Here is a 19720-nt window from a genome sequence, read left to right on the forward strand (position 1 = left end):
TTGCTTTTATACCAGTTAGAGAGCTTTCTATTTGTGGTTTACTTCTGCCACCTGTCAACCCTGTCCTCACTCATCTCCTGATATACTCTGTGCTGCTGGGGGTCCCTGCTCAACCCACTATATAACTCTCAGTCTCTGACTCCCTGCTGCCCCCATTCCCCTCCTCACATCATGTCACTACTCCTGTCACATGCAGCCCTGTCCTCACTGACACATCAGTCGTCTCCTGATATACTCTGTGCTGCTGGGGACCCTGCTCCTCCCACTATATAACTCTCAGTCTCTGGCTCCCTGCTGCCTCCATTCCCCTCATCACATCATGTCACTGCCCTGTCACATGCAGCCTTGTCCTCACTGACACATCACTCGTCTCTCTGTGCTGCTGGGGGACCCTGCTCATTCTACTATATAACTCTCAGTCTGTGGCTTCCTGCTTGCTCCATTCCTCTCCTCCCATCATGTCACTGCCCCTATAACATGCATGTCCTCACTGACACATCACACGTTTCCTGATATACTCTGTGCTGCTGGAGACCCTGCTTCTTCTTCTACTATATAACTCTGTCTGTAGCTTTCTGCTAGCTCCAATGACAGGAGTTGATTGGCTGGTGCATTATCACCTTTCACTTTATCACCACTTTATCACTTGACAATGCTTAATACATCTGCCCCGTTGTCATTTATTACATTTTAAGATTCTGACTTGTTCCTGGGATTTAGACCCATTGCTTGAGGCATTGCAGTCAGAGCCTCTATCCATTTTTTTCACGTTTTGTCGCTGTGTTCTATAAATGTGGGTGTATGCTTATTCCCCATGCAGGCGTGGGTCACCATAAAGTCTAGTTACAGCTCTGCTACCTCCACCCCCCTCCTCACGTCACTGCGCCGGTCACATTCAGCCCTGTCTTCACATATCACTCCTGTCCTGATATACTCTGTGCTGCTGGTTGATCATGTTCCTTCCACAATATATAACTTTCAGTGTGCGACTACCTTCTACCTCTATTCCCCTACTCACATTACGTCACTGCAGCTATTACATGCAGCCTGTCTTCGCTAACACACATCACTCATCTTATATACTCTGTGCTGCTGTTAATATCGTATCTACCAGCAATCCACCGCAACTTCTCAGATTAGCGATCCATGCTGAATTAGGCGCAGAGTCTGCTTGTTACCAGTGTCCCCAGTGTATGGAGGAGTGGCAATCCCAGTAATGTCACCTTATTCCCCAGGAGAAGCCAATGTCCCCTACACACTGTGGGAATTACTGATACCGGCTCTCCCCCCGAGTCCCCTCTCACTTGTTGTAGAACGATGACAACGATCTTTGTTTCAGTGCGCAAGATGTGAGGCTTTCACTGAATCAAACGCCTACGATCGGCCTCTGCCATTGAAGTATCTTTCTGAAGTTGGCCTCCTTTTTATCTGCATCTACAAAGGCTGACCGGCCCGGTTACTAACCTCTTACCCCTAGGTGGGCTTAACGAGCAGGAGCATCGGAGATCCTGGGGCACATGGAAGCCACAAAACTCGGTCGCCCGTTTGTTCCTACGAGGAAGTAGAAGAGAGATCTGCTCAGTAGGGACTAGAACCTCCAAGAAAAGACCCCACGAATACAGATCTGCCAGAGGCATGTTTAGCCCTTATGGAGAGAGCCCCTTTCAGAGTTAGGCATCAGTGCAACCTTATCTAATAAGTGTAATGGTTCCCAGTACTGGTTATAAACCGTAATGCTATGTACACACCGGAACCATTGTACCCAGACTATGACCGACGTTACCGTTTTCTGAGCCAGCAAAAGAACATCTGATTTTAAGTGTTTAGATAGATCAGGTATGGGGAAACGTTGGGCCTCCACCTGTTGTAGAACTACACATCCCAGCATGCCCTGCAACAGTTTTGGCATGGCCAAATAGCAAAGCTCTGTAGCAGGGCATGCTGGGATGTGTAGTTTGACAACAGCTGGAGGGCCTAAGGTTCCCCATCCCTGAGAGAGATGATTTATTGTTCCGATTACAAACCATTGTCTTGGAGATGGTCATTGTGATGTCCTGTTGCGGCATTTACTATCACACAGTTGAAGATGATCGGAACACTACAGAATATGCCCGATCTTCGTGCGGCAAGTCACATGTTATCTTCCAATCTGACTGATAATTGTCCCTGGGTGCTGTGTACACACTACGAGATTGTTGCAGCAATCAGCCGAACGTTGTCCTGACAATTGCACAGCGTGAACTGAGTTAAATTGCCCCTCACTGGTAACCTGGAGCGGCGAGAGAATGGCGGTGTACTGCTGATAGTCCAGGATACGGTCATTAGGTGGAGCCTATTTAGGTTGACCACTGAAGGTTGACTCAAGCATTAGGTCGACACGCAAAAAGATTGACATGAGTTTTTCATGTGTGTTTTGAGCCGATGTGCCGACAGGCGGTATTTCATGCCCTACCGTCCATTACGGCGTGGTGGGAGAATAAAATAGTGCGTACTATGTCGACCTTTTGACTGCTGACCTTGCCAATGTTGACCTAATGCTTGCGTCGACCTTCCAACCCTGTCGAACTATCTCAGGTGTTGACGTAAGCCCTGTCGACTGAACATCTGGGTCTGCCCGGGAAACATTAGCCACGGGTGGTGACCGCAGAGACGGAACCGGTGGCTTTCCCTGCGTCAGTCCAGGGAGTCTTTTGAGGCCTGAACATGCTGCGGTTTGCTGCCAGTTAGTGATCTATAAGATTACTGTGTGCGGCTGATTATAGGAGTTCCTATAGATCCCTACAGGCCGGTGTCTTATATGCCCCATTGCGAATATGTTCTAGCATGCCAGGATTTCAGGACTGTGCCTCTTTCTGTACATACAGCAACTAAACCTCCTGGACAGTCTCTGATACATGGTTCTTCCCAGCAGTACATGATGCCTCGGCCGGGGTCTCGGTGGGAAGTGTCAGATTGTAGTGTTTCCGATGAGATGTTTGTGTAACACCAGGCAGCCCATCCTGTAGTCTGCTAATGGGATATCAAGCTGGCCTGACACCTGTGTTATGTGACGTCTCTCCCAGGGACTCATGTGCTGCCTGTACACTGTGAGCTTACAGCAGGTTCCCGTGGTCAGTGGCCTCAGTTCTCAGGCTGTGCGTTATGTAATACGTCAGCCCCTCGCCCCCCTAATTCACCCTCCTATGCAGCATCTCTCTAAGATGGTCCCCGGCACCAATATTTTCAACTAAACCGGCCGTGCCGCTCGAGAACGATATAATGTATACACACTGGCTGACATCATTCACGATATAACGCTCAGTGATGTTGCCCCCCCCCCCCTGTGCATGCGTATAATTCAGTCATGTCCAAACTGTGGCCCTCCAGCTGTTGTGAAACTACACATCCCAGCATGCCTTGCCATAGTTTTAGTATTCCCTAATTGCAAATTTGTGGCAAGGCATGATGGGACTTGTAGTTTTACAACAGCTGGAGGGCCATAGTTTGGACATGCCTGGTATAATTGCTTAAGCATATGTGCCGGGCTTCTATGCGGGCGCCTTCAGCCTAGTTTTGGAGGCGCTTGCAAAAGGGGGCGCGTAGGATGCAGGCAGGGGCGTTTGCATGCGAATGTGCTGAGTTTCCTGGGTCTACCCACTAAAATACTGTCCATCCCTATGCAAACGGGGGTGACCACCTGCCTTCCAGGGGCGAGTGGCTGACATCATCAGACGTCAGCTGCCCGCCCTGTTCTAGGAGCAGGTAGCCGCTAATCTCCAGAGAGTGACTTAGATTAGCGAGCATGGGATACGGTAATTGGGTCACCAACATGTTGGTGGACAGTGATTACGTCGACATGCATTTAGGTTGACATGAGTCTAGGTTGACATGTTTTTTTTTTTACATTTCATGCCCTACCATCCACTAGGGCGTGGTGGGAGAATAAAACAGTGTGCCCGCAGCATGGCGAGGGGACGCGGTGCTACGTTTCAGTGTCCATGTCGACTATGTCGACATTCAGCACCATTAAAAAAAAAACTATGTCAACCTTTTGACTGTCGACCTAATGACCCTGTCGACCTAACCCATGTCGACCTTCTTGCATGTCGATCTAGACTCATGTCGACCTAATGGTGTCGACCTAATGACTGCCGACCAACTTGTTGGTGACCTAATGATCCACACCCGCGAGAACTACAGAAATCATTCGATAGTCGACAACCATCGAATGATTTTGGGACCGCGCACAAGCCTGCGAATGGATGTATATACAAATCATCCATTCGCAGTGCTGCGCATACATTCGCTGGGCGGCGGGGGGCATTCGCACACCCGGGGGAGCCACATTGAAAGGCTCGTTAAGCGGCCAACTACCGCTGCTTAGCGAGAGAACCAGAATCAGGGCCGTTGAACGATACATCGGCCACAGCTTCTATTAGATTATGGTTTAGCAGCAATGCAAAATATCATTATTTCAAACTGGATTGTGTATAATACTGAATGTTATGATGATATACAATGGGGCAGATTCAATTAGCAGCGGTGTTAATCAGCTCCGGGTGCAGCGCCCGAGCTGCCCAATTATTCTGCATTTACTTCTGCTTTAATTTAAGCCTCTTCCTTTCGTCGTTTAACTGGGTTTGGTGGTCCCTAACCATGTAGCCTGTAGCTGGGAAGTGACCGTAGTAAGTAGCTGACCGCATGTCTGCTGGGCTGACACAATAGTTCAGGGCTTCCTCCTCCCCAGCTGGCGAGCCAAGCCCTCCTTGTATCCGGCCGATGGAAGCGATGGAGCAGTTCAGGGGTCCGCAGGTAGCACAATGGGAAGGCATTGTGACAGCAGGATCACCCTATCTGCCTGCACTCTATACTGACAAGCTAATTAAACAGATACTGATCTGTCAAAGTGACAGACACCTTCATCAGAAGGGAGGAGGGCAGAGGCATAGGAAATCCATTAGTGGAATAATTAAAAAGATAAAAACCTTGAACTGAATCATCTGCACTTTACTCTGGAATATGTCCCTGAGAGGCAGAGACGGAAAGTTGTTTTTTTTTCTCTCAAAGTTTTGAATTTAAAGTTACATAACTACGGAACGCGGGCGTCACACTGCGGAGGAAACATTGTTGGTGTTATGTGGGGTACACACCAGGACGATATGGCCCAAAACGAGCCAATTTAGATACAATCTCGACCGATTGTATGTAAATCGGCCGTGTTTTGGGCCATTTTGCTGCCCTTTTGATGCGACCCGATCCGGCGGGTCCGTCGGTCTTTTCTGAGATTGTGTACCGGGCATAACTTTACCTGCTGCGGAGTTACAGATGTGTCCACATCCTTTCATGTTAACCAGCTCTCCTAGTCGCGCCATGCCATTTAGCAACACTGTAGCATTTGACGTCTTTTTTTCAGTCATTTTCCGTTAAATACAATCTAATTTACCAAACGGAGCAAATAAGTTGCACAAGCAGCTTCTGCTGACTGAAATATATGGCATGTGTGACTGTGACTGCATACGAAACGTTACGTTACACTGTTTTTTTTTTTAGAAAAACATTGGGTACTCTTTACCTAGAACGGCGCCGCCGATCAAAATCGTGGTCATCGCGGGTAAAAATCGCGGTGATCGCGGTAATCGCGGGCATCGCGGGTAAAATTGGATGGTCGCGATGCCCGCGATTACCGCGATCACCGCGATTTTCCCATAGGAAACAATGTTAAAAAGCCTGATTGACCGCGATTTGACACTTAAATGCCTCAATGGACCCGATTTTGGCATATAAATCAATGTAAAATGGGCCACACAGCCCAAATAGGGCCAATGAACCGTTAAATGTCCCCCCAAATTTTTAACGCCACCCCACGATCCACGCCAACCCGAAGCGTGGCGAGCGCAGCGAGCCCGTGAGGGGCGGCGGTACGCGTCCTCCGACCTTTTCATGCCCTACTATCCACGTCGGCGTGGTGTGAGAATATAATAGTGTGGCGAGCGCAGCGAGCCACCGAGCCCGAAGCGTGGCGAGGGGACGCGGATACCTTCACAGGTAGACGCGTCCCCTCGCGGGCTTCACAGGTGTCCGGGTCGCCACGGACACCTGTGAAGCCCAGCGAGGGGACGCGTCTACCTGTGAAGGTATCCGCGTCCCCTCGCGGGGCTCGCTGCGCTCGCCACGCTTCGGGCTCGGTGGCTCGCTGCGCTCGCCACACTATTATATTCTCACACCACGCCGACGTGGATAGTAGGGCATGAAAAGGTCGGAGGACGCGTACCGCCGCCCCTCGCGGGCTCGCTGCGCTCGCCACGCTTCGGGTTGGCGTGGATCGTGGGGTGGCGTTGAAAATTTGGGGGGACATTTAAGGGTTAATGGGCCCTGTGGCCCATTTAACATTGATTCCTATGGCAAAATCGGGTTGATTGAGCCATTTAACACTAAAATCGGGTCCATCGCGACTTTTAACATTGTTCCCTATGGGAAATCGTGAGCATCGCGTCGCGGGCATCGCGGGTGCATTTATGTGCGGCCGCGACGCGACCGACACGATTTCCCTGTTTAACATTGGTTTCAATGGGAAATCGCGGGCATCGCGTCGGTCGCGTCGCGGCCATACATTAATGTACCCGCGATGCCCGCGACGGGCGCCGCACTAAGTACAGAGTACCAAACATTGTAATGTTCTAGTTCTTATGCAGATGGACCCGCTCGCTTCTCTGCGAATTTGCAGAGCCTGCCAATCTTATAGACTCCGCCCCAACAGAGTGAAATATCAATGACAGTTGGCCAGCTGCAAATCCAATCGCAACTCACTCACCAACAAATTATTTTCCCAGTCTGTGCAAGTGTGTATAACTCTGACCCTTCCACAACTGTGCGACAGAGACCACTCCCAGAACACAGCCGGTTACCACTCACAAAGGCCAGCTTCCTTTTACTCCAGTTGCTGTTTTTTTTTTGCTCTTTGGCCTTGGTGATGTTCGCTACGCTCCGTACGCATGTGCAGCCGTTCGCTAATTGAATGCGAACCCATCGTTGTAATCAGCAGAAGCTGCTTGTGTGTCCTATTATCTCCATTTGCTAATCTATTTAACGGAAGTGAAAAAAGTTGTAAAAAACATATGCGGCACTACAGATTCAGTTATGTATAACGCGACTTGTGTCGCATGGAGGATAGATGTATGTGGACACATCTGTACGAGGCAGCCATACAAAATGCTTAAGGCCCCCATACACTATGCGATTTGGGCCCGATTTCACCCGATTCCGGTGGATCGGCCGGAGAAATTGGGCGAAATCGTCCCAAATCGCACATGTATGATATCCGATCCGATGCATGGTCTCAGGTCAGCCCTGCAGAACATAAGATAAATTGAAATCGGACCCATAGCACCCGCGATGTATCGCGTCCAATTCCATCCGTAGGTGCATGCCAGCCATGCAGCACTGCTGGCACACACCTATCTGCCGGAGCGACAGACGGGCAGGACAGTTGAAAAAAGAAACATTCTAAAGAATGGGCAGCTGCTAATTGGCTGAGAGAGCTTTCTCAGCCAATCAGCAGCTGCCCATTCTTTTGAATGTTCTATTTTTTTTAATTCTCCTGAACGCCGCTGCTGCAGCTCCCTGGGATTCTTTACATGCGATTCTCATATGTATGTATGTATGTATGTATGTATGTAAGAGTATCAGAAGGCATCTACAAAGTAGAAAGATGCCCATTACGGGTGCCGGACGGGTTCCCGACAGTCATTTACCCGACGTCGGGATCCCAACTGTCAAAACGCCGACAGCCGGGTGCCCGACGGCTACCCGCTATTTTCCCTCGTGGGGGTCAACGACCCCCATAAAGGGAGAATAGGTGGCGAGCATAGCGAGCCACCGTGCCCGCAAGGGGCTTTTTTGCGCTCGCCATGCTGTCTGACTCCAGGCAGTCGGGATCCCGACTGTCGGAGTCCCATACCACACCCGCCCATTACATGCACTTGCGATCCACTGATGTGTCCGAAGAGGCGTGAACATCGGTCATCTGAGTAACTTAGTGCAGGGGTTCCCAATCTTTTTCGAATCACGGCACCCTAGAGTATCGGAACTTTTCCACGGCACCCCTAGGCCCCAAAATATATATATATAAGATTAAGTAGATTGTGTTTCTATGTGCTTCTTATGTTCAGTTATGTGGTAAAGGGCAGGATTGTCTCCTATTTGTACATACATTTTATGATTGGCAGCCACCAGCACTGGTTATAAATAATTGATCATAAATAATTTGAATTGGCCCTGGCACCCCTGCAAGTGTCCCGAGGAACCCCAGGGAGCCACGGCACACAGTTTGGGAACCACTGTTTTAAGGGTGGCCAGGAAATTCCCACTGTCACCCATTCCTGTGACATTGTCTTTTGCAGCCACCCCATGTCAATCCCGCTGCAGCGTTTGGGGCACCGCGAGTGTTCTCGTAGCCCAGGATGTTCATATGACCAGGGCGGATTCTGCACATGAACAAATCTATAGACATCAGAGTTGTATGGACATCTCTGAATTAGGCCCACTATTAACTACACGTATCCCTATATCCCTATGAATTTCTCTCTGTACTTACATGACGATCTTCTGAACTAATGGGAACAATGCATTAGACTGTAAATGCCATCAGGGGGCAGTGATTAATGCCCCCTCCCCTCCTGCTCTGGCCAGCACCCCGGGGACCTTTTTTTCTGGGGGGCATTGCTGGTTCTTTAATGCTTTAGCAGCCAACATTAAATTGTGGTAGAAGGTGCTAAATAAAGAAGTAGATTCTGATTGGTTGCTATTTAATAGATCGTCCATCTCTCTCAGTGAATAAACCCCGGTATTCCGCTATAGAAGTATGAATAATGATGAATACAGCGTGGGCTGTACTGCTATGGGAACAGGGCCACAAGTGTTACCTTTCAGTAAAGGGTCTTTAAATGTTCTAAAGGAATCCACCAAGATGATGAAAGTAAAGGAGCTGAGAATAGATGAGAGAAGGGGGGGCAGGGGGGTTAATAGTACACGGAGTGAGTGGGGGTGCAGGGAGGCGCAGCACCATCCAGAGCCGGGAGTTCCTCTTATTTATATCTCTCTTTGCCCTGGTCCAGCAGTGTTTGGTAGAGAGCGACAAAAGAGGCCTTTGTGCTCCTCTGTGCAGCTGCTGGAGCGAGCCGTCCATGCCACTGCAGCACACAGGAGCAGGTGGGTCAATAGCTGAGACCCTTCACTTCCCAGAAGTATCAGTGCACTTCGTGGCCCGAGGGGTGGACTGGCTTCTCCCAGTTCTGATGGGAAACACATCACACTCGTTGGATATGGATAGAAATGGGACTCCGCATCCAACCGGAGTGACATCTGTCATCCTATTCATCCCCCCCGGTTTATACGTTCCCCAAATCCAGCAAGTCACGTCCATTAGAGATAGTGGTACCGGTTGCCGATTATTAGATAGACAGTGTCTAGATAGAGAGTCAGTAGGTCTACCCCAAAAGGTTGACATGCAATATAGGTCTACAGGGTCAAAAGGTAGTCTACCTATGAAAAGGTAGACAGGAATTTTTTTGGCTTCCATGTCGACAAATCTTGACATTGACCCTCAATTACTGTAACATGTACCCTTGCATGTCTCGCTGCGCTCTCCCTTCATGTCGACATGGATGGTGAAGTAAGAACAAGGTTTAAAGAAAAAAAAAAAAAACTGAAAAACTCTTGACCTTTTTCATGTCGACCTTTTGACCCTGTCGACCTATTGCTTGTCTACCTTTTGGGGTAGACCTACTGACTGTATATCTAGAAACTGTAGATCTAAAAATCGGAACCATTGGTAACTATCGCCGAGTGTTTCCAGCACTGCCTGCAGTCCGAGCGCTGTGTTTGGTGATACATCTGTGCACAGTTGTGGAGAGCGTGATTCCGATATCAATGCACTATGCTTGTTCCTGGGCCCGGGGTGGAAAGGTCATGTGCCTGCCGCCTCCTCCATTTCTGTCCATTGACCTTTTTATACCGTGACAAGATCATCTTGTGATGGGTTCCTTATGTATGTGTACACTCGCACATCAATGAGGTGTGGTATAGGGTTCCGACAGTCGGGATCCCTACAGTCATTAGCCCGATGTCGGGATCCCGACTGACTGGACTCAAAGCCGGTTGCCACGCTGCGGGCACGGTGGCTCGATACGCTCGCCACCTATTCTATTCTCCCTCTATGGGGGTCATGGACCCCCACGAGGGAAAATAGCTGACGGCTGTCGGGAACCCGTCTGTCGGTGTTTTAACAGTCGGGATCCCGACGTCGGGTAAATGACTGTCGGGACCCCGTCCGGCATCCGATCAATGTACTGTTGCTCAGTCTGCTTCCATCTTATCTGGCTGTTTGGTCTGGCCACCATATTGCCAGATCCAACCACACACCTCAGCACCTGTCAGTTACCATGAGCAGAAGGACATTCATTTCCTTTATTTGAATATTTGGCAATATGCAGTGATGTTTTGGGGGCACCATTTTCAAGGGCACAAAAAACTTCCTCTCTGTTAGTCGGCCATATAACACAGCAGCGCATGTGGGGTGTAAAGTTAACGATCATATTGTTGACAGCAGAATGTTATCATGATCATTACTGTATGTCAACAATACACACGGCAGTATAGTGTGTTTAGTGATTAAGCTTTAGCCCTAATTGTGTCTTAACGCTAACCCTAATCCTGACCACAGACTAACCCTGCACCTAACCTTAGCCACAACCTAACCCTAACTATAGCCTAACCCTGCACCTAGCTTTAACCTTAACCACAACCTAACCCTAACTACAGCCTAACCCTGCACCTAACATTACCGTAGCCACAGCCTAACCCTAACTACAGCCTAACCCTGCACCTAACATTATTACCGTAGCCACAGCCTAACCCTAACTACAGCCTAACCCTAACTACAACCTAACCCTGCACCTAGCATTATTACCGTAGCCACAGCCTAACCCTAACTACAGCCTAACCCTGCACCAAACATTATTACCGTAGCCACAGCCTAACCCTAACTACAGCCTAACCCTGCACCTAGCATTATTACCGTAGCCACAGCCTAACCCTGCACCAAACATTATTACCGTAGCCACAGCCTAACCCTAACTACAGCCTAACCCTGCACCTAACATTATTACCGTAGCCACAGCCTAACCCTAACTACAGCCTAACCCTGCACCTAACATTATTACTGTAGCCACAGCCTAACCCTAACTACAACCTAACCCTGCACCTAACATTATTACCGTAGCCACAGCCTAACCCTAGCCACAGCCTAACCCTAACTACAGCCTAACCCTGCACCTAACATTATTACCGTAGCCACAGCCTAACCCTAACTACAGCCTAACCCTGCACCAAACATTATTACCGTAGCCACAGCCTAACCCTAACTACAGCCTAACCCTGCACCAAACATTATTACCGTAGCCACAGCCTAACCCTAACTACAGCCTAACCCTGCACCTAACATTATTACTGTAGCCACAGCCTAACCCTAACTACAACCTAACCCTGCACCTAACATTATTACCGTAGCCACAGCCTAACCCTAGCCACAGCCTAACCCTAACTACAACCTAACCCTGCACCTAACATTATTACCGTAGCCACAGCCTAACCCTAACTACAGCCTAACCCTAACTACAACCTAACCCTGCACCTAACATTATTACCGTAGCCACAGCCTAACCCTAACTACAGCCTAACCCTGCACCTAACATTATTACCGTAGCCACAGCCTAACCCTAACTACAACCTAACCCTGCACCTAACATTATTACCGTAGCCACAGCCTAACCCTAACTACAACCTAACCCTGCACCTAACATTATTACCGTAGCCACAGCCTAACCCTAACTACAGCCTAACCCTAACTACAACCTAACCCTGCACCTAACATTATTACCGTAGCCACAGCCTAACCCTAACTACAACCTAACCCTGCACCTAGCATTAACCCTAACTACAGCCTAACCCTAATTACAGCCCAACCTTGCTCCTAACATCAACCCTAGCCACAGCCTGACTATAACCTTACCAATCAACATTAACCCTTGCTGCAGCCTAACCCTAACACCAGCCTTACCCTAATCCGAACATTAACCCTAGCCACAGCCTAACCCTAACTACAGCCTAAACCTAACTACAACCTAACCCTGCACGTAACATTAACCCTAACCAAAGCCTAACACTAACTACAGCCTAATCCTCCACCTAACATTAACCCCAGTCACAGCCTAAACCTAACCCTAATTACGGCCTAACCCCGAACCTAACATTAACCCGAGCCACAACCTAAACCTAGCCACAACCTAACCCTAAACCTAGCCCTAGCCACAACCTAAGCCTAAACCTAGCCCTAGCCACAACCTAACCCTAGCCACAACCTAACCCTAAACCTAGCCCTAGCCACAACCTAACCCTAAACCTAGCCCTAGCCACAACCTAACCCTAAACCTAGCCCTAGCCACAACCTAGCCCTAGCCACAACCTAACCCTAAACCTAGCCCTAGCCACAACCTAACCCTAAACCTAGCCCTAGCCACAACCTAACCCTAAACCTAGCCCTAAACCTAATATTAACCCTAGCCATAGTTTAACCCTAAAACTAACCCTAGTCTCAGTCTAACCCTAGCCACAGCCTAACCCTGAACCAAACATTAACCGTAGCCACAACCTACCCCTAAACTTAACCCTAGTAGCAGTCTAAACCTGACATTGATGTACTCAGCCCTGAAAAGTGATCAAATTGAGAGTGATAAGCCACCAACCAATCAGCTCCTATCTGTCATTTTTCTTGTGACGTGACAGGTAGGAGCTGATTTGCTGGTGGATTATCACTTTTTAAGCTTAGTACATCTGGCACATTAACCCTAACCACTGTGTTCGAGGACACCGCATTGAATGTTCTGCCATAACATTGCTCACCCGAGTAGCCCTCCTGGATAACCAGGATGGCTTTCGGCCAGGAATTTTGCATCAAGCAGCGCAGACCTTGGCATAGTCACAACTATATAATGAAGGCGACACGCTGCGGCCTATGGGACACTTTGTGCGATGACACAGGACCTGTTCTGCTTGCGGACAATCCCACCTTCGTTGTTATAGATGCAGGAAAATAGCCGTGGGTTACTGACATTAGAGCATTGGCCGGGGCTCTGAGCAGAAGTGGTAGCTCTAGTATATGAGACAATAATATCGGACGGGGGGGGGTTATATTTCATAATGTCCTCAGCACGCAGCCGCCTGTAGCTGTGCCGCATTACAGAGTTCTCGGTAGTAATGGAGTGAGAACCGGCCCTGGTGTCTAGGCTGCGTCCGCAGGACTCCACAAGTGAGGCTGAGATACAGCAGGCCGTCTCTGCTTTTTACACAGCCAGTTTCTGCGACTCCGTGGAAAAGCTACTGCATTAAAAAACACTTTATTGGAACAATGAAACGTTTTATATATTTTATAAAAAAAAAAAATTAAATAAAATCTCCCAGGAGAGTCCCTGGGGGCCTCTCCTCTTACTCTTAAAAGTCAGCGCACTTATTTCCCTGCACGCTCCACCGAGACGCAGAGTTTGTAAAAAATAAAATAAAAAATACCCGTTAAGTGGGTCATCCTGCGACTGTTCTCAGGCCGCGCAGAACTGCTGATCAGGATGGGACGAGTGGCGTGCTTTAACGGCGTTGCTGCGTCGCAGTGGGGCACAGTTGACGTGTGATTTACAATAACCCTCATCAGTTATCATGCCATCATCTCTGTGAGAGATGTTCAAAATATCCACTTAAAATGCCGGCGCCGCTCACATTTGTTATATAAAATCAAATAACGTGACAGGTCGTTGTGATGAATAAAAAAAATGCTTTCTTGGTCATTTTTCACACCTATTTTGACAAATGCACCCTCAAAGGGTTAAATACTGTCCAGATCAGTTTGAACTGAACGTGATAATAAATCCTATTTTTTACATTTCGTTTAAAGGAACTGTTTCCGCAAACATTAAAAAAAGTCAAACTCATGACCCCAGTCTTGTACATTGTCCCTTATTCAGATCTCATTGCAGTACCAAATTTGTTCTCAAAGTAGGAAAAATCATGTGCACTGCAGGTGGGGCAGATGTAACATGGTTTTTGTACAAAGGGAAGGGGATTGTCACAAGCGAAAATTATTGTATGATAAATGGATTTATTGTGTTTATAAGACCAACATGAGACCTGTTACAAGAAAAATTCTATGAGGTACTGGGTTGGCGGTGCTCCCAAATGTGTTAAGCAATGAAGCTATGTAGAGAGATTGTTCAGAGATGAACAGAAGGCAAAACAAAGTGGGTTTTTGGGGCACACTTGTAAGGGTTAGATGAAAAGGTGAGAGTGTGTGAGTTAAAATTTAACTTTTATTACACCTATTAAAAGGAAGGGGAGAAAGACACACAAAGACAAAAAACACGTCACTTATATAATATATTATACCTTAATAGGACCGGTATTTGGCACTGTAACTGCGGCGAAAATGATTAATGTACGGTATCCACCTCTATATATTCATATATTAATTGGATGGGAGAATTGGAAAGTGATGCAGAATTGCTACTGAGTTTGGCAGGGTTCAGGCGATGCAGTGATGTGTGACCGTATACCCTGGCGGATGAGAGGGTACAATGGTGACGTGAGGGGCAAGATTTCACTTCTGCTTTCCCCTGGGAAACCCGGGACAGCAGAGATACAGGGTGTCCACTAAGGAGTTTCCCTCTCTTTTCTCTCTTCAAGAACAATTCTGCATCACTTTCCAATTCTCCCATCCAATTAATATATGAATATACCATCTTGCACATGTAGTCTGATTGGGACTTCTGTATGACTAATAATTTGTGTGTATACTATTGTGAGTATTAATTTTGGTAGAGGTGGATACCGTACATTAATCATTTTCGCCGCAGTTACAGTGCCAAATACCGGTCCTATTAAGGTATAATATATTATATAAGTGACGTGTTTTTTGTCTTTGTGTGTCTTTCTCCCCTTCCTTTTAATAGGTGTAATGAAAGTTAAATTTTAACTCACACACTCTCACCTTTTCATCTAACCCTTACAAGTGTGCCCCAAAAACCCACTTTGTTTTGCCTTCTGTTCATCTCTGAACAATCTCTCTGCAGATGTAACATGTGCAGAGAGAGTTGCATTTGGGTGGGGTGTGTTGAAACTGAAATCTGAATTGCAGTGTAAAAATAATGCAGCCCGTATTTACCCTGCACAGAAACAAAATAACTCGCACAAATGTAACTCTCTGATTACATGTTACATCTGCCCCGCCTGCAGTGCACATGGTTTTGCCCATTTTGAGAACAAATTTGTACGGCGATCAGATCTGAATAAGGGCCATTATGTGATCTTTCATTCTCCCTTTTAAACTGCCCTCCAAGGGTTAATGAGCAGGTTGGGACCAGGTGACAGGTATGGCTGCCCGTTAGGCAGTGGTTGGTTTTGCATTTCAAAGCAGTTGTGTTACTTATCAACTCTTCCGTAATCTCGGATGCAAATTGTATGTTTGCATACTGAAAGTCCAGTATCTTATGAAAACCCGTTTCTGCATAAACAGGCATAGACAGCGTCTCATATTTTACAGCATCACTGCACGTACAACCTCTGAAGCAGCCAATACACATACATAAAGATATTTATTTATTGACAATTATTTATATATAGTACACACATAGGACCTTATTCTGGTCCATGTGCAACAATGCAAATTCGCACGGCTGCACAATGTTTTTGAACTGCACATGCGCTGTGTGCAAGCAAACAGATTGTTCGTTGGGCGCTCCCACACAAGACTGAGCGTGGGGGACGTGGGGAGGCGGGCCGGGGGATGCGGCCATAGGAATGCCCAGCGTTTCCATGGAAATCGCCCGTTGATGAGGGTTCCGGGGGCAGACAGCTGACGTCACCGGATGTCAGCTGCCCGTCCACTTCCTGCCGAATGTCCACGCATATCTAAGGGTACCTGAGAGTAACCTTAGATGTGCGTGGGCTTTCCACATCATTCGATGGTCGGCAACCATCGAATCGGGTCCCACTGCCAGCCCCCCCGAAATGCTTGTCTTCTCCCGCTGCCCCGCCCCCAGTCAGTGGGGGTCCGTGGACTAATACCCCTTTTATACCAAAACGCCTGGTGCGACCCGGCGTTTGGTCCCTTTTACACCGGTGCCCCTCCCTGCGCAGGCGGTTTCTGAGCTGCCGCTTGGAGATGACATCATCTCCAAGCACCGATCGCCGCCGCCGGAACCCGGACCGCTGCGCTGGGGGCAAGCCCAGCACTAAGGTAATCTGCTGGGCTACCCCCAGCCCCCGTGCAACCCCCCAGCCCTCGTCAGGGAGGTGAATGGATGCCGCACACAGGCATCCATTCACCTCCGCCACTGCTTTCTGCAGAGTATAGCAGACAGCAGCGCAGTATAGCAGACAGCAGTAGAAGTCCTGTGTAAAAAGACATGGCGTGTCCCATTTACACCGCCGCTGACCCGCCGATGACCCGGGGGGTTTGCGGCGGTGTAAAAGGGGTATTAATTGCATCACTCTAGTCGTCTCCCCCCCCCCCCCAAAAATACCGGCTTTGCACGGTGAGGTGTGTGGTACACTGGAGTCTTGAGTGCACAGGTGTGTGACTGCTTCTGTCAGGTAAGACCCATGAAGAAGTGGGAAGTAGGGATGTGAATGTTCCTCAGGCTGGAAGTATTACCATAAAATTCTACAGGATTTGGCCTTCACCAGTGTACGGTCAACCAGACAGCTTCTAGCTGCCAATTTACATATTGGAACTGATTGGCTGGAGCATTATCAGCTTGCACGCTATAACACTTCCTGCTTCGCCTCAGTAGCGAGGCGAAGCAGGAGGGGAGAGTGACAAGATCTACTAAGATCTTGCCCGCCGAATCGGGAGAGCGCTAACTCCCCCCTCCGGTGATGTCCCCTCCAGGTGACAGCGCGTCAGTTAACACTGACGCGCTGTCTCCTTACCCCCGGCCGGCTGGACTGTGCATGCGCGGGATCTCGCTACTCACGCGAGATCCCCAGCACAGCTCAGAGCCAGCAGCAGGGACAGCGCTGTCCCTGCTGTAGGCAATGGGGCATCGCCGTCTGCAGCTGTCGAAGTCGATACCTGCAGGCGGCGGAACGGTCCGCGATGCTGACCATTCATAAATCAGGCAGGAGGCCGGCGCGCACTAGGAAATATCATAGCTGCGCTATGCCTAGTGCCCCGCACCGCCGCACGTAAGACACAAGCTCAGCGGGGATAGCGCATATTCTCCTGATCGTCAGTTAATAAATCTACCCCACAGTTCTTTATGGGGATAGATACCACTTCTTCTCCAAGCTTCGTACAGTTACCGGGTGTGGATCGTATTGTCAACAGCACTTAGGTTGACAGTCATTAGGTCGACACCGTTGGGTCGACAGGTGGCAAGGTCGACAGGTGTCTAGGTCGACATGGGTGAAGGTCGACATGGGTTTAGGTCAACACAGCGTTAGGTCAACATGTTTTTTTTTACAGTTTTTTTGGCCCGAATGTCGACACAGTCAACATGGACACAGTTGGAAGTCAACCGCAGCGCTCGCTATGCTGCGGGCACACTATTTTGTTCTCCCACCACACCCTAGTGGATAGTAGGGCATGAAATACTGCCTATCAGCACATGTCGGCTAAACAAACTGTAAAAAAAAAACATGTCGACCTTCCGACCTGTTGACCTAACCCATGTCGACCTACTGCTGTGTCGACATAAACCCATGTCGACATTGTCCCCTGTCGACATAAACCCATGTCGACATATACACCTGTCGACCTTGCCACCTGTCGACCCAACGGTGTCGACCTAATGACTGTCGACCTAAGTGCTGTCGACAATACGACCGTGTCCCCATTTACCTTGAATGACTATTCTGTGCGATGCAAGATAGCAAATAGGGCGCCACTACTGACCAAAACCATGGCTACCTGTCTAAAGCGTTCTAAAGTCCATGATAAGCCAGGATACTGCTGAAACAATGCTTGGTAGCCAATAAAGGAGGCGATGGTGTTAGATTCAGTCTTGTCTGAAATTTTCGGCTACCTGGAAAAACGGGAAGAAGCCTATTACTGTATATGCAGCCATTTTCAGTCAGCTTTTCCTATGATACAGCTTCGACCTTAAAGTCAAAGGGTTCGATGAGCGTATGCGAGATCTTGCAAGGCTAGAGCGATCTCACATGCAGCCTGCAGCTGGAGTGCGGCAGGCACTGCAGTAGCCGTGAATATGGAAACAATACCTGCAGCTGTCAGAATGGATAGCTGCAGGCGACGGAACCGTCAGTGCCACTGACCAGTCATACATTGCCCAGCACATTGCAGCAATTTCTTACAGATGGTCACTGGCTATTCTCCCTCGTGGGGGTCCACGACCCGCAAGGGGCTTCGTTGTGCTCCCCCCGCTGTCTGAGTCCCCGCAGTCAGTATTCCGACGTTGGGCTAATGACCGGTGGAATCCTGACTATCGGTATGCTATACCACACCTTTGTATTTGCGATACATGGGCTGTTCGTAATTGGGGGCTGTTATTGGTATTCTGGGTGCATGGACTGTAGTAATCGGGGACTGTTGTTGGTATTCTGGGTGCATGGACTGTAGTAATCGGGGACTGTTGTTGGTATTCTGGGTGCATGGACTGTAGTAATTGGGGACTGTTATTGGTATTCTGGGTGCATGGACTGTAGTAATCGGGGGCTGTTATTGGTATTCTGGGTGCATGGACTGTAGTAATCGGGGACTGTTGTTGGTATTCTGGGTGCATGGACTGTAGTAATCGGGGACTGTTGTTGGTATTCTGGGTGCATGGACTGTAGTAATCGGGGACTGTTGTTGGTATTCTGGGTGCATGGACTGTAGTAATTGGGGACTGTTATTGGTATTCTGGGTGCATGGACTGTAGTAATCGGGGGCTGTTATTGGTATTCTGGGTGCATGGACTGTAGTAATCGGGGACTGTTGTTGGTATTCTGGGTGCATGGACTGTAGTAATTGGGGACTGTTATTGGTATTCTGGGTGCATGGACTGTAGTAATCGGGGACTGTTGTTGGTATTCTGGGTGCATGGACTGTAGTAATTGGGGACTGTTATTGGTATTCTGGGTGCATGGACTGTAGTAATCGGGGGCTGTTATTGGTATTCTGGGTGCATGGACTGTAGTAATCGGGGACTGTTGTTGGTATTCTGGGTGCATGGACTGTAGTAATCGGGGACTGTTGTTGGTATTCTGGGTGCATGGACTGTAGTAATTGGGGGCTGTTATTGGTATTCTGGGTGCATGGACTGTAGTAATCGGGGACTGTTGTTGGTATTCTGGGTGCATGGACTGTAGTAATTGGGGACTGTTATTGGTATTCTGGGTGCATGGACTGTAGTAATCGGGGGCTGTTATTGGTGTTCTGGGTGCATGGGCTGTAGTAATCGGGGGCTGTTATTGGGATTCTGGGTGCATTGGCTGTTGTAATTGGGGGCATCATTAAGGCCTTCAGCCAGGTAGGGTGACACGTCCGCGTATAGCAGGCGTTTCACACTTTCAGGTCACATTGTTGCGTCACACTCTATGAAAGTGGCTTCCTGCGCTATTATTTCTTTTTCACAAGTCTGGCAGGAAGTATGCGTTCCGGCCTCTGATCATATCAGCGATGTAAGTCTTTATCTACAGA

At 48.6% G+C, this 19720-nt stretch overlaps 1 protein-coding gene across 1 annotated transcript in view; it reads left to right on the forward strand.

The window, feature by feature from the left end:
* LMF1 (lipase maturation factor 1) overlaps nt 1-19720 on the forward strand; it is a 257843-nt gene that overhangs the window by 44928 nt on the left and 193195 nt on the right. The window lies entirely within an intron of this gene.

This window comes from Crinia signifera, chromosome 7 (assembly GCF_055691185.1).
Source record: "Crinia signifera chromosome 7, ASM5569118v1, whole genome shotgun sequence".
NCBI lineage: Eukaryota > Metazoa > Chordata > Amphibia > Anura > Myobatrachidae > Crinia > Crinia signifera.